The sequence below is a fragment of the Panthera tigris genome, chromosome F3 (genome assembly GCF_018350195.1).
Source record: "Panthera tigris isolate Pti1 chromosome F3, P.tigris_Pti1_mat1.1, whole genome shotgun sequence".
In the NCBI taxonomy this organism is placed as follows: domain Eukaryota; kingdom Metazoa; phylum Chordata; class Mammalia; order Carnivora; family Felidae; genus Panthera; species Panthera tigris.
The window spans coordinates 55,013,011-55,025,496 of NC_056678.1; the positions used below are offsets into that span (position 1 = coordinate 55,013,011).

General features: G+C 42.3%; 1 long non-coding RNA gene across 1 annotated transcript; it reads right to left on the reverse strand.

Annotated features, from left to right (window-relative positions):
- Positions 1–7,829: 7,829 nt before the first annotated feature.
- On the reverse strand, positions 7,830–9,884 carry LOC122235952. Its single transcript, XR_006214110.1, has 2 exons — positions 9,661–9,884; positions 7,830–9,237 (listed from the first exon to the last, which is right to left on the reverse strand). It is a non-coding gene; the product is annotated as an uncharacterized LOC122235952 (long non-coding RNA).
- Between the last annotated feature and the right edge of the window lie 2,602 nt (positions 9,885–12,486).

The following is a 12,486-nucleotide window of genomic DNA, read 5'->3' on the forward strand; positions in this document are numbered from 1 at the left end:
TTTTTGAGGGTGTCTGGTCTGGAAAGGAGCACAGGCAAAAGTCCTGAGGGAATTACACTGGCCTGATATAAATGGGAGAGAGGGGCAGAGAGAATGAGAGAGAGAGAGAGAGAGAGAGAGAGAGAGAGAGAGAGAGAGAGAGAGAATCCCAAGCAGGTTCTACACTCAGCGCAGAGCCTGATGTGGGGCTCAATCCCAGGACCTGAGCCGAAATCAAGAGCCTGAGGCTCAACCAACTGAGCCACCCAGGTGTCCATGTGATGGACCAGTTTCATTGCTGACCGCGTCCAGGCTAGGGCTGCCTTTAGTTGTTTCCTGAGCATAACAAAGAAGGAGACATCCTCCAGACCTAAGAAAACAACAACTCTAGTTTCTCTGGTTTAGGATCTCGTCTGATTTTTTTTTTCTTTGCTGGAGAAGGCATTTAGAGGGGCATAGAGAAGTAACCATGAATATCAGGCTGAATCTTAGAGTGAGTTACATTTACACAGTGTGTGTAGGGAGTGGTGAACTCTGTTAGCCTCTCTGTTCCTTGGTATTTTAATTTGGCCAAAAGTGATAATAATCATATTTAGTGGCCTTGTGGATGCCCTGAGCATTAATGAGACAATGTGAGAAAATTATCAAGTAAGTGCTATGGTAATGTTAGTCCTCGTTCTACTTATTTTATGCTTCTCATTTATCTTTAAGGAAAAATTTGTTAAATGGAAAGACCTAGGACTACAGATGATGGAGGGGGAAAAAAACCAATTATCAAAACAACTTTAGCAAAGGAAATAGCAAATTGACACAGCTATAGCGAGGACCCTGTTTGTCCACTTCTGAAGTACCATCTATCATTTCAGCCAGTGCGATTTGGGGAACATGAATATAGCTTAACTTTTGAAATGTATATCCATTTTTAATTTTTTTGAGGAACCTCCACACTGTTTTCCAGAGTGGCTGCACCAGTTTGCATTCCCACCAACAGTGCAAGAGGGTTCCCGTCTCTCCACATCCTCTCCAGCATCTATAGTCTCCTGATTTGTTCATTTTGGCCACTCGGACTGGCATGAGGTGATATCTGAGGGTGGTTTTGATTTGTATTTCCCTGATGAGGAGCGACGTTGAGCATCTTTTCATGTGCCTGTTGGCCATCTGGATGTCTTCTTTAGAGAAGTGTCTATTCATGTTTTCTGCCCATTTCTTCACTGGATTATTTGTTTTTCGGGTGTGGAGTTTGGTAGGAATTTACCCAAGGGATACAAGAGTGCTGATGCATAGGGGCACTTGTACCCCAATATTTATAGCAGCACTTTCAACAATGGCCAAATTATGGAAAAAGCCTAAATGTCCATTAACTGATGAATGGATAAAGAAATTGTGGTTTATATACACAATGGAATACTATGTGGCAACGAGAAAGAATGAAATATGGCCTTTTGTAGCAACATGGATGGAACTGGAGACTGTTATGCTAAGTGAAATAAGTCATACAGAGAAAGACAGATACCATATGTTTTCACTCTTTTGTGGATCCTGAGAAACTTAACAGAAGACCAAGGGGGAGGGGAAGGAAAAAAAAAAGAGGTTAGAGAAGGAGGGAACCAAACCATAAGAGACTCCTAAAAACTGAGAACAAACTGAGGGTTGATGGGGGATGGGAGGGAGAGGGGGGGTGGGTGATGCGTATTGAGGAGGGCACCTTTTGGGATAAGCACTGGGTGTTGTATGGAAACCAATTTGACAATAAATTTCATATTAAAAAAAAGAAATGTATGTCCATTCCAATTTCCCCTTTCCTAAATGATTAGAGTTAATGAAACAGACCTAAAATGTCTGTAGCTATGTACATATAGAGGATGCTAAAAAGTATGCTAAAAGGAAGAAAGGAAAGAATTTTCACTTGTTTTACTTTTACAATATTATAGCAGAAGTAGAGAAGTCAGAAATAATGGGAGAGAATTAGGAATGTGCCCTTAAATACCATGACACTCAAAATCATTTCTGTCCACTTGTAGACCAAGTGGTGTATTAAGGCTTTCATATGCCCAACATGGGGTAAGTCAAAGATGTGTAAAATATGGCCCTTTACTTGAAACATGGTAAAATCTAGTTGGAGAATCACAGCAGCCGAATAGACATATACATCCATGAAATCATTACAAACACTGAGATGTAAACTATGGATTGTGACTCTTTGCACAACAGACATTCAGAGAAGGAAGAGGTCACTAGGGAGTGATCCAGTCAGAGAAAACTCTTGAAGGAGATGGTCCTGGGATTGGACTTTAAGATAAACTTGTTCTATTCCCCCATCTATTCCTCACATGGACCCTGTGAGGTTAATCTCTTCATAAATGAGGAAACACTTGGGCAGATTAAGTCACTTACCAAGGTCACACAACTGAGGTCTAGCTGCAGAAGTCTCTCCTCCACACAGCCCTGTCATGTCTGTTTTCTGTAATGTCTGGAATGTTGCAGTAACAGGATAAAAGCCAAATCTGGCCTTTTCCTGGTCTGGCCCCTGCCTCATGTGAGTCTCCTCACCCACCATTCCCCCATATGCTTTCTGCTTCAGCTACGCTTTGTGGTTTAGGAAGGATCCTACCAGGAAACACACGGCTCGGTTAAAAGAATTTAACTAAAAAAATTATTTGATGAGGAATTATTTTGAGGAAATTGGGAAATTAAGGGAACGAATGAAGTTAGTGATGCACCAAGAAACTAGCAATAACAGGAAGCCATTACTACTCCGTGACTGAAGAGGCAAGAGGGATATGTGGAGACACTGAAGCCTGGAGAATGCCAGAACTAGGAAAGGGGTCAAGTCACAGGAGCAGTAGCTCTCCATAGGCACTGCTGAAACCACAGTGGGAATAATATCCCAACTCCCCTCTGTGCTTGCCCCTGCATCTCCTGCTAGTGTCTTCCAGTGAGCAAACCTCTGGGAGACAGAGCAAGGGAGTCCAGGTGATGCAGTCCATAGACATCAACCTCCCAGGCACGGAGAAGGGAGGACAGAGAGTATTATTTTAGGGGCAAGAAAAGATACAAAATCTTTTTTTTGAACATTGCTGCCACCAAGAAAACTTCCATTGACTGGCTAACAATTCTTCATACTCTAAGACTTAGTTCAAGGGTCACCAGTGCTGGGAAGCAATTTATTACCCACACACAGCCTGAGCTGGGAGCCTCTCTTCTGGGCTTTGACAGTCTCTGTGCAAACTTTTATCATTGTCTCTTTGTGTTGTTGAATGGACTCCAAGAACCCATTAGGAGCTCAGGAAAATTGCTACCTTGATGCAACTAAATGCACAAAAAGGAGCTACCCAAAGTGAGCACTCAATGACAAAGACATATTCCTCAAATCGTACTTTTTGATTTGATCTTAAACTTAGGGAAACGTTGCCAGAATAGTGAAAGGAACTTCCACGTTCCCCTTTTTCCCAGATTCACCGATTACCCTTTTGCTCCATTTGCACTATTATTCTCTCTTTGCACACACACACACGTGAATTTTTATTATTTGAAATTTGGAATGATTGCATTCTTTTGCCTCTAAATTCTTCACTGTGTATTTCCTAAAAACAAGGACATCCTCTTACGTACTTAAAATACGAAAATCAAAACCACGAAATTTAACACTGACATAATACTATTACCTAGTCTATAGTCCATTTTCAGATTTTATCAGTTGTGCCAATAATGTCTTATTTTTACCCCTTCTCCTGTCCCCCCACCCCCAGTCCAGAGTCCAATAGTGAATCATGCATTGCAATTAGTTGTCATACATCTTGAGTCTACTTTAATCTGAACATTTCTTTTGCCTTTCCGTTTCTTCACCTTGACATTTTTGAAAAGTACGGGACACTAATTTTGTGGAATGTCCTGAAGTATGGCTCTATCTGATGTTTCTGTATGATTAGATTTAGCCTCATCATTTTTGGCAGGAGCACCACAGAAGTGACGCTGTGTCCTTCTCAATGCCTCATTGAGTGATGTCAGTCTGTCCCGATGCTGCTGATGTTAATTCTAATGATTCACTAAGGTATGTCGGCTAGGTGGCTCTATTATTAAAAGATAGTATTTTAATGTGTTTTGTTTTGTTTTGAGAGAGACAGAGCATGAGTGGGGGAGGAACAGAGGGAGACACAGAATCGGAAGCAGGCTCCAGGCTCTGAGCTGTCAGCACAGAGCCCAACGTGGGGCTTGAACTCATGATCCTGAGATCATGACCTGAGACGAAGTCAGATGCTTAACCAACTGAGCCACCCAGGCGCCCCTACAAGATAGTATTTTAGATTTATAAATAATTTGGGAAAATTACTTGGGAAAATGTAAACAGCTTGTTCCTTATCAAATTACAACCATTTTTTTTTTAAAGGAAAAGGGGATAATTCACTGAGTATAGTGGGCAAAAAAGAAGTGACACTAACCTTCAGTCACTCCTAATCTCCTGCCCCTGGTGACAAGGCAGGTCATTCTCATGGTTTAGGGTTCTCCCTTTTGAATTTAGTTAATTAATTAATTTCTTTTTGAGAGAGAGAGCACGCGAGCAAGCAAGCAGGGGAGAGGGAGAGAATCTTAAGCAGGTTCCATGCCCAGCATAGAGCCTGATGTGGGGCTTGAGCTCATGACCGTGAGAGTATGACCTGAGCCAAAATCAAGAGTGGGATGCTCAAGCCACTGAGCCTTGCAGGCACCCCTAGGTTTCTCCTCTTTGAATCACAGCTTGTCTCTGCTGGATCCCTGCTAAGGCTTCTATTAGGAGAAAACTGAAGAGGTTGATCTGCATCTTAACAAAAAGAAAAAACCAACTCCAGCAGCAGCTCCTTGGAATCCAGACTCAGTCCTTTTATTACTCTTGTGTTCCCTCCTACGATCTGTACCAGGGATCCCTTCCTGCCAATTGCAACTTAACTAAGTGCACATCAAAACTGGGCAGGCTTTCCAATGGCTTATTTACTTCTAAGGTTTGAGCAGTAGAAGCATAGCCTAATTATTATTGACCCAAGTCATTTTTCTTGCTTAGGAAATGATTTAATAGTATTAGGAGCTGAAGTCTGGTAAAATTAGAAGCCAAAATAATCTTGTCCTTAGACCTTGAAGACTAATACAAGGTTAATGTCTCTGCCTTTTTTTAAAAAAAGTATTTTTAGCGTTTTAAACGGATACTTGCTTTCCTTTCCATATGTACCACAATAAGATAATCACAATGAGAACTTTGAATCACCTGTAAAATATTGCATTGTAGCTATTAGTTTACTTGCCTGTCCCCCGCTAGGATGAGATGTCACCGAGGCCAGGACTGTGCACCATTTATTGACATGTGCTTCTTTCTCTGTCTAGCTTATTGCCCAGCATATCATGGGTTCTCCAGCTTAACTGAGTGAATGAAATGGCCTTCTGCATAAATTATTCTTCACTGCATCCTATTTCTTTCATTAAATATTTCTGTCCAGGAGCAAAAGGAAGTTAGTTAGAATCTATTTCTTTTGGGAAGGGGCCATAAAGAATTATAGAATTATATGGAAAAGCATTTTAGGAAATCTAAATAGATGTACAAATATCACTTTTCCAGAGAGAATCTCTTCATACTGTTTAATACTCTTAATTTGAAAGAGTTTAAAACTCACAAGAAGTTACTAAAATGGTACATGGAGTCCCTGTTTGGCCTCCACCCAAGATCCCCCCACTGATAACATCTCACATAATAGAATGCGTTTGTTCAAAATTGGAAACTGACTTTGCTATAATACATATAACCACACAGCTATTCTTATTTGGGATTCACCAGTTTTTACAAGCACTTTTTTGCATGTTTGTTGATGGTTGTCAGAAGGCTTATCCCACGTATAATTTCATGCAGCCATCATTGCAATCAAAATACAGAAATGTTTGGGCACCTGGGTGGCTCAGTCGGTTAAGTGTCCAACTTCGACTCAGGTCATGATCTCATAGCTCATGAGTTTCAGCCCCACGTCGGGCTCTGTGCTGACAGCTCAGAGCCTGGAACTGCTTCAGATTTTGTCTCCATCTCTCTCTTCCCCTCCCCCATTCTCTCTATCTCTCTGTCTCAAATATAAATAAACATTAAAAAAAAAGAATACAGAAATATTCCATCACCACAAAAAAACTCCCTCATGCTATTACTTTATAGTCACACCTCACCATCCCCACACCACCCACCTCACATAAGACTAACCTCCTGGCAACTTTGATCTGTTCTCTATAATTTTGTCCCTTGGAGTGCATTACCTAAATGGGATTATACAATATGTGTCATGATTGGCTTTTTGTTTTCACTCAATAATAATTCTCTTAAGATCTATCTAGGGCTCTTCCCTGAGTCTCCTTCCCGTTTTTATCTCCATAGCTTCTCCAAGTAACTTCATCTGGTCTCATAGCTTTAAATACCAACTCTATGATGATGATTTTCAAATCTATATTTCCGGGTCCCTAGAAATCCAGACTTAGGTATTCAGACATTTACTTTATGATTTCATGACCCGTTAATACATTTTTCAAAACTAACCTGCTTAAAAAATCCCCCTCAAACCTACAGAAGATTAGAACACTTTAAACTTTTTCATTTCAAAACCCACTATTTGCCAAATTGCCCAAGACAAATACTGAAGAGCTCTCTGATTTCTCTATTTATTTTTCGCATTAAATTCATTTGTATCTCAGTTGATTTCAACTACAACTGTACCCTGAGTTTGAATGCATGCATTCTCTCTGAGAGTAAGTATGGAGCAGAGGTTAGGAGCTTGTACACTGGGTCCAAATCCTGCTTCTGCTCCTTGCTTAGAAGTGAGACCTTAGTTCAGTTGTTTAGGGTCTCTATACCTCCATTCTGTCACTTGTGACAGAGAGGCAAAATAGCACATACCTCGTGAAGTTGTTGTGAAATTAATCAATTTAAAGTATGAGCACTTTAATTTTTTTTTTTTTTCATTTAAGTTATCTCTACACCTGATGTGGGGCTTAAACTCATGATGCTGAGGTCAAGAGTCACATGCTCTCCCAACGGAGCCAGCCAGGTGCCCCAAAGTATGAGCACTTTTAACAATCCCTGGTACACAGTAAACACTCAAAAAAATACTAGTTACCCAGTCCCTTGTTCACAAATACTGTAGAATGGCTATTATGGGATAGGCATTATTGTAGTTTCTGAGGATTTAACAGTGAAGAGAGCAGAGATTCTGGCCTTAAGAAACCCACTTTCTAATGGGAGCTGGGAGGTGGTGGTAGAAATGAATAAATATACGTGACCGCTACAGTTACTACGGAAGTGAGTCACTGATATTCCTTTAAGAGAACCAGCTATGAGGAACAGAGGTGGCTGCTGATCTCTAATTGTCATTCCTCCGGACCACCTACTGTGTACCCCCCTCTCTGCCCCCACCTCTTCCCCCAGGCTGATTCTAAACTGACTGATCAGTGGTGCCAGAGCTAGGTCATTTCTCCTCACAAGAGACTCCACTAACAGGCTGTCTTCACGTGAGGGTTCCCCATCAGGCTGGCCAAGACCTTCTCAGGGCCACACTGCAATCTGAAGCCCTCCCTACCTGCTCTTCTAACCAACCCTCCCCCCTTTCCTCTGTTCCTTCACTGGTATCGGACCTGCACTCAAGTCCGAAGCCTCTGCCCATCTTCTCCTCCTCCCTCTCGCTTTATCCTTCTAAGGCATTTCCCCCAGTAAAGCTCTTGCACATCTAAATCCACCTTAGCATCTGCTTCTTGGAGGATGCAGACTGAGTCAGCAGGGGAAATAAAAATTAAATGGGATCAGGGAGACAGAAAGTGACTCAGAGACACATAGAATTATCACAGAATACATAGAATTATTGAATGCCTTTTTAATCAGATGGGTAGAATCTGTTAACTCATGAGTAAGCGAGGTGTGCAAATATCTGAAGAGTGTATATTGCGGTAGAGGCAATAGCAAGTGGAGAGACTCTGAGATGACAGCGTGCTTGGTGTGTTTAAGGACCAGCAAGGAGCCAAGACCTCCGGAATGACTTGAGCAAGGGGGTGAGTGAGAGGAGATAAGGTCAGGTAACTGGGGGAGAACCAGAGCACTTGCAGACCCAGAAAAAGATTGGATTTTTCCTTTCACTGAGATGGGATGCCATTAGAGTGCTGTCAGGAGAAGACTGACACGATCTGACTTTTTTTTTTTAAAGCAGGATTACTCTATCTGCTCCTCAGAGACCAGAGTTAAAGTTGGTGTGGTAGATAGGATTCTAGATGGGCCACGAGGACCCTCCCCACTTTGGACACACGCCACACCATTCTCACTGCTCGAGTGTGGGTGGAATCTGTGAATACAATAGAGTATCACTTCTGTGATTTTGCTACCAATCAATCGACTGGGCTGATCACAAGGGAAATTATGCCGCTCCAGCCTGAGGTAGGCCCTTCAAAAGGAAAGCAGCAGCAGCAGGTCGGAACCTGCCAGCATGGAAGGAAACAAAGAACCACGTTGTGAAGTGTCTATGTGGGCCCCAGGGTGAGGCGTTACCGGCAGCATCTAGGAGCTGAGCGTGAGTCCCTGGTCAACTGCTGATGAGAAGCAAGGACCTCGGTCGTACAATCACAAGGAATGAAATGATGCCAACAACCTGTGAGCTTGAAAGAGCCTCAGAAGAGATTGCTGACAACCCGATTTCAGCCTGAGGAGACCCCGAGAAGACCCAATTAACCTGGACCTGGACCGCTGATGCACAGACTGAGAAAACAAGTTGTTGTTTTCATAATAAGTAATAGACAAATACCATAAATAATACATCGGTGTTGTTTGAAGCTACTACATGGGTAGTAACTTGTTATGCAGCACTAGAGAACAAACCCAGCTGACGACGGTGGCAGAGAGCAGACAGACTCTCTGGAAATAGCAATGGTCCATGTGGGAGAGGATGATGGCTTGGATCAGGGTACATATTGGATCGATGATCCATTCTGTGATGGTCAAGCCAACAGCACTTGCTGATGGAGTGGTCGCAGAATGCAAGAGAAAGGCGTCAAGGATGACTATAAGGTGTTTGGCAATTAGAAGTGTGGGATGGTCAATGACTGAGAATAGTAGACTATCAGAGGAGCAGGCTTGATGTCTTCTTGGCAGGTGGGATCGGTAGAATCATGGATTTTGTTCAACCGGAATGCCAAGTAGACATCAAAATGCACGTATCCAGCAGGCACACTTGATATATGAGTCAGGAATCATGGATGAGGTCCAGGCTGTACGTGTACCTTTGAAGTCATCAGTAAGTAAATGACATTTAAAACCATAAAAGTGGACAAAATCACAGAAATTGTTAGTACTAATATTTTCAGACTTGGCCAAGCCCCCTTCATCTCTCACTTGGACTTCTTTGTTAATTTTCTAACTGCTCTCCCTGTACCCACCCTCCATACTGTTGCTGGAGTGATTTCGAAAAACATACATGCAATCCGTGTAGGCCACTTTGTTATTACCCTCCAGAGGACTCCTCTCACACAAAATTAGTTTCTATTGTATTTCAGATCACCCCAAAATTTAGTGATTTAAAGCCACACAAACTCATTTTAGTTCTTCCTTGTGTGTTTCTGTTGACTGAATGGTCTAAAGTGTTCAGCTGAAAAAAATAAAGTGTTCAGCTGAGGCTGAATGCTTTAGGGAGAGGCCTTACTCACAGATTTTGTTGTTACCTAGCTGGTCAAGGAGTAGAGGATATAACTGGGGTGGCTCCTTTCTTCTCAGATGTGGTCTCTACCACTCCAGCAGGCTAGCCCAGACTTCTTCCCATGGTGGACTCCAAGATCCAAAGAGTAGCAGGAGGGAGCAAGCCCCAATGTACCAGCATTTTTCTAGTCTATGTTTATGTCATGTTTCCTTATGTCCCATTGGCCAAAGCAAACCATGATTCTAGAGGCAGAGAAATAGCCTCCACCTCTTTATGAGATCATAAAGAGGTCTGCATTTATGAGACCAATGCAAAGGTGCATTGCAAAGAGGGATGTGCAAAACAGGAGACAAGAAAAATTACAATAACACATAGATGATAATTCTGAATCCTTACTATGGCTTCTGAAGTACTGAGTGATCTGACCTCCATCTACCTCTTCAACACATCTACTCTTTCTCTCTCTTCTTAATAGACATTTTGTAGAGTAGTTTTAGGTTCAGAGCATAATTGAGCAGAAGGTACAGATTTCCTCTGACCTCTGTCCCCAAGTATGCGTAGGTTCCCCCATTATCAACATCCCCTGCCATCTGCTCTCTTTTCTTGCCTCAACTCTTGAGCCATAATGGTCTTCTGTAATTTAATTGAACAAGCTTGTTCTTGGTTCAGAGAATCTGCTGCTCCCACTGTCTAGAATTTTCTTCCCCCTGATGTTGGCATGGTGGACTCTTCAGCTTAAATGTGCTCCTCTGAGACAGACTTTCTCCCACTTCCTGACCACTTATTTTACTCTCTGGTTGAATTCTCTTCACATCACTTATGACCATCTGATCTTTTTCTGGTTCATTTACTTGTCCTGCACATATCTTTGTGAAAAAGAGTGTTAGCTCCATGAGAACAGGGACTTTATTTTGTTCACTCCAATAAATGTATCTTGCATAGAGTGGATATTTTAACAACAACTGTTAAATAAAATTCTCAAAAGCCAAGTGAAGAGTGTTATCCCATCATGGAAAATTGAGAGCTGCCTACAATACAAAGACCCCAGTTGAGCCAAGTTTTATGTGAAATCTGCATAACTTAAGTTGATAAAACAATAGAAAACTCTTTAAAAAATAGGAGACAAATTTGTCTTTTAGACACTCAGGTAAACTTTACTATCTTTTAAAGGAATTTACGATGTCAAATTTCTTTTTAAAGGATTTCTTTCTCAGTGATGTGTGTAAGATATAACAAATGGTACCCAGATCCATGGGTTACTATCCTGCCAGCTGCTCATCCTGAACTTCTCTGTTCTGATTAATAATAAGTAATCAAATATCCTGTAATAAATAGGAAGGTCCTAATGCTTACTTTCTGCACTTTCTGACATGTTGTTTTTAAATAATTTTTTAAAAAATTTATTTATTTATTTTGAGAGAGAGAGAGAGAGTATGAGCAGGGGTGGGGCAGAGAGAGAGGGACAGAAAGTATCTCAAGCAGGCTCTGCACTGCCAGCTCAGAGCCCGATGGAGGGCTCCAGCCTACAAACCAAGAGATCACGACCTGAGCCAAAACCAAGAGTCTGATGCTCAACTGACTGAGCCACCCAGGCACCCTATGACATGTTTGCCAAAAGCCACTCGTCAATAAATTTTATTTCTCAACTAACTCCCTGTTATGGACTTAAAGTTTGTGTTCCCAACCCCACCTTCACCTGTAGCCCAAAGTTCGTAGGTGGAAGGCCTAACACTCAATGTAATATTAGGAGGTGGGAAGTTTGGAAAGTAATTAGATGTATATGAAGTCACAAGGGTGCAGGCCCCGTGAAGGGATTAGTGTCTTTTTAAGAAAAGGAAGAGACACAGAGCTTCCCCCCACAGCCATGTGAGGACACAGTGAAAAGGCAGCCACCTGCAATCCAGGAAGTGGGCTCCCACCAGAACCCAACCTTGCTAACATCTTGATCTTGAACTCCAGCCTCTAGGACTGTTAGAAAGAAATATCTGTTAAGTATCCAGTCTATGGTATTCGTTATAGCGGCCCAAGCCAACTAGGACATTTCCTTTCTGCTTTCGTCCATTTTCTTTCTCCTCGTGGAATTCATCTTTTCTGGATCCACCGGTTCTAGTGGCTGTACTTTCCAGGAGATATTCACAGGGATGCCTCCTTACATTAGATTCATCTGTCTGCTCCTGTGCCATTCACTTTTCTTAAATGAAACAAGTCTTGTCTCCTCTCATTCCACGCCAGCATTCACCAACATCCTCTCATATACTGCAGGGGACATCCATTCTCTTGGCAGTAGGCAGAGGACATCCCAGGCACTGCACTGGATGACTTAAATCTGGCCCCCAGAAGTCAGTGCGCAAATAGAGAGGAGTGCAGATCATATGGGCTTGGGGTGAAGTGGCAGGAGAACAATATCCCAGGGATTCTGGAATTCTGAAACTGGCCATCGAACAGAGTCACTGCATAGAGACAGGCAATATGTTTACTTGCTATTTTTGTTTTCCTTTTGGGAACAGGAAGCCTTCATTTCCCAGCTTCCCTTGTACCTCAGTGGGCCATATGACGAGCTCTATTCAATGATATGTTTGTGGAAGTAATCCACAGCACCTTCAGGCTTGGAGCCAAAGTGGGGTGGGAAGGATGGAGGAGGGTGGGAAGAAGCTCGACGCGGCATCCTCTGAGGGTTATCTATCACAAGGAAAGCAACGGAAGTAGATGTCTGGCTGAAGAGCAAGTAGGCAGACTTTCCTTCTCCTGGGATGAGTGGCAATTAGGAAACATTCGTATGATTCTCAGTAGCTCCTGGTGACGCACACACACAAGTGTTCATTTGAGATTCACCGTA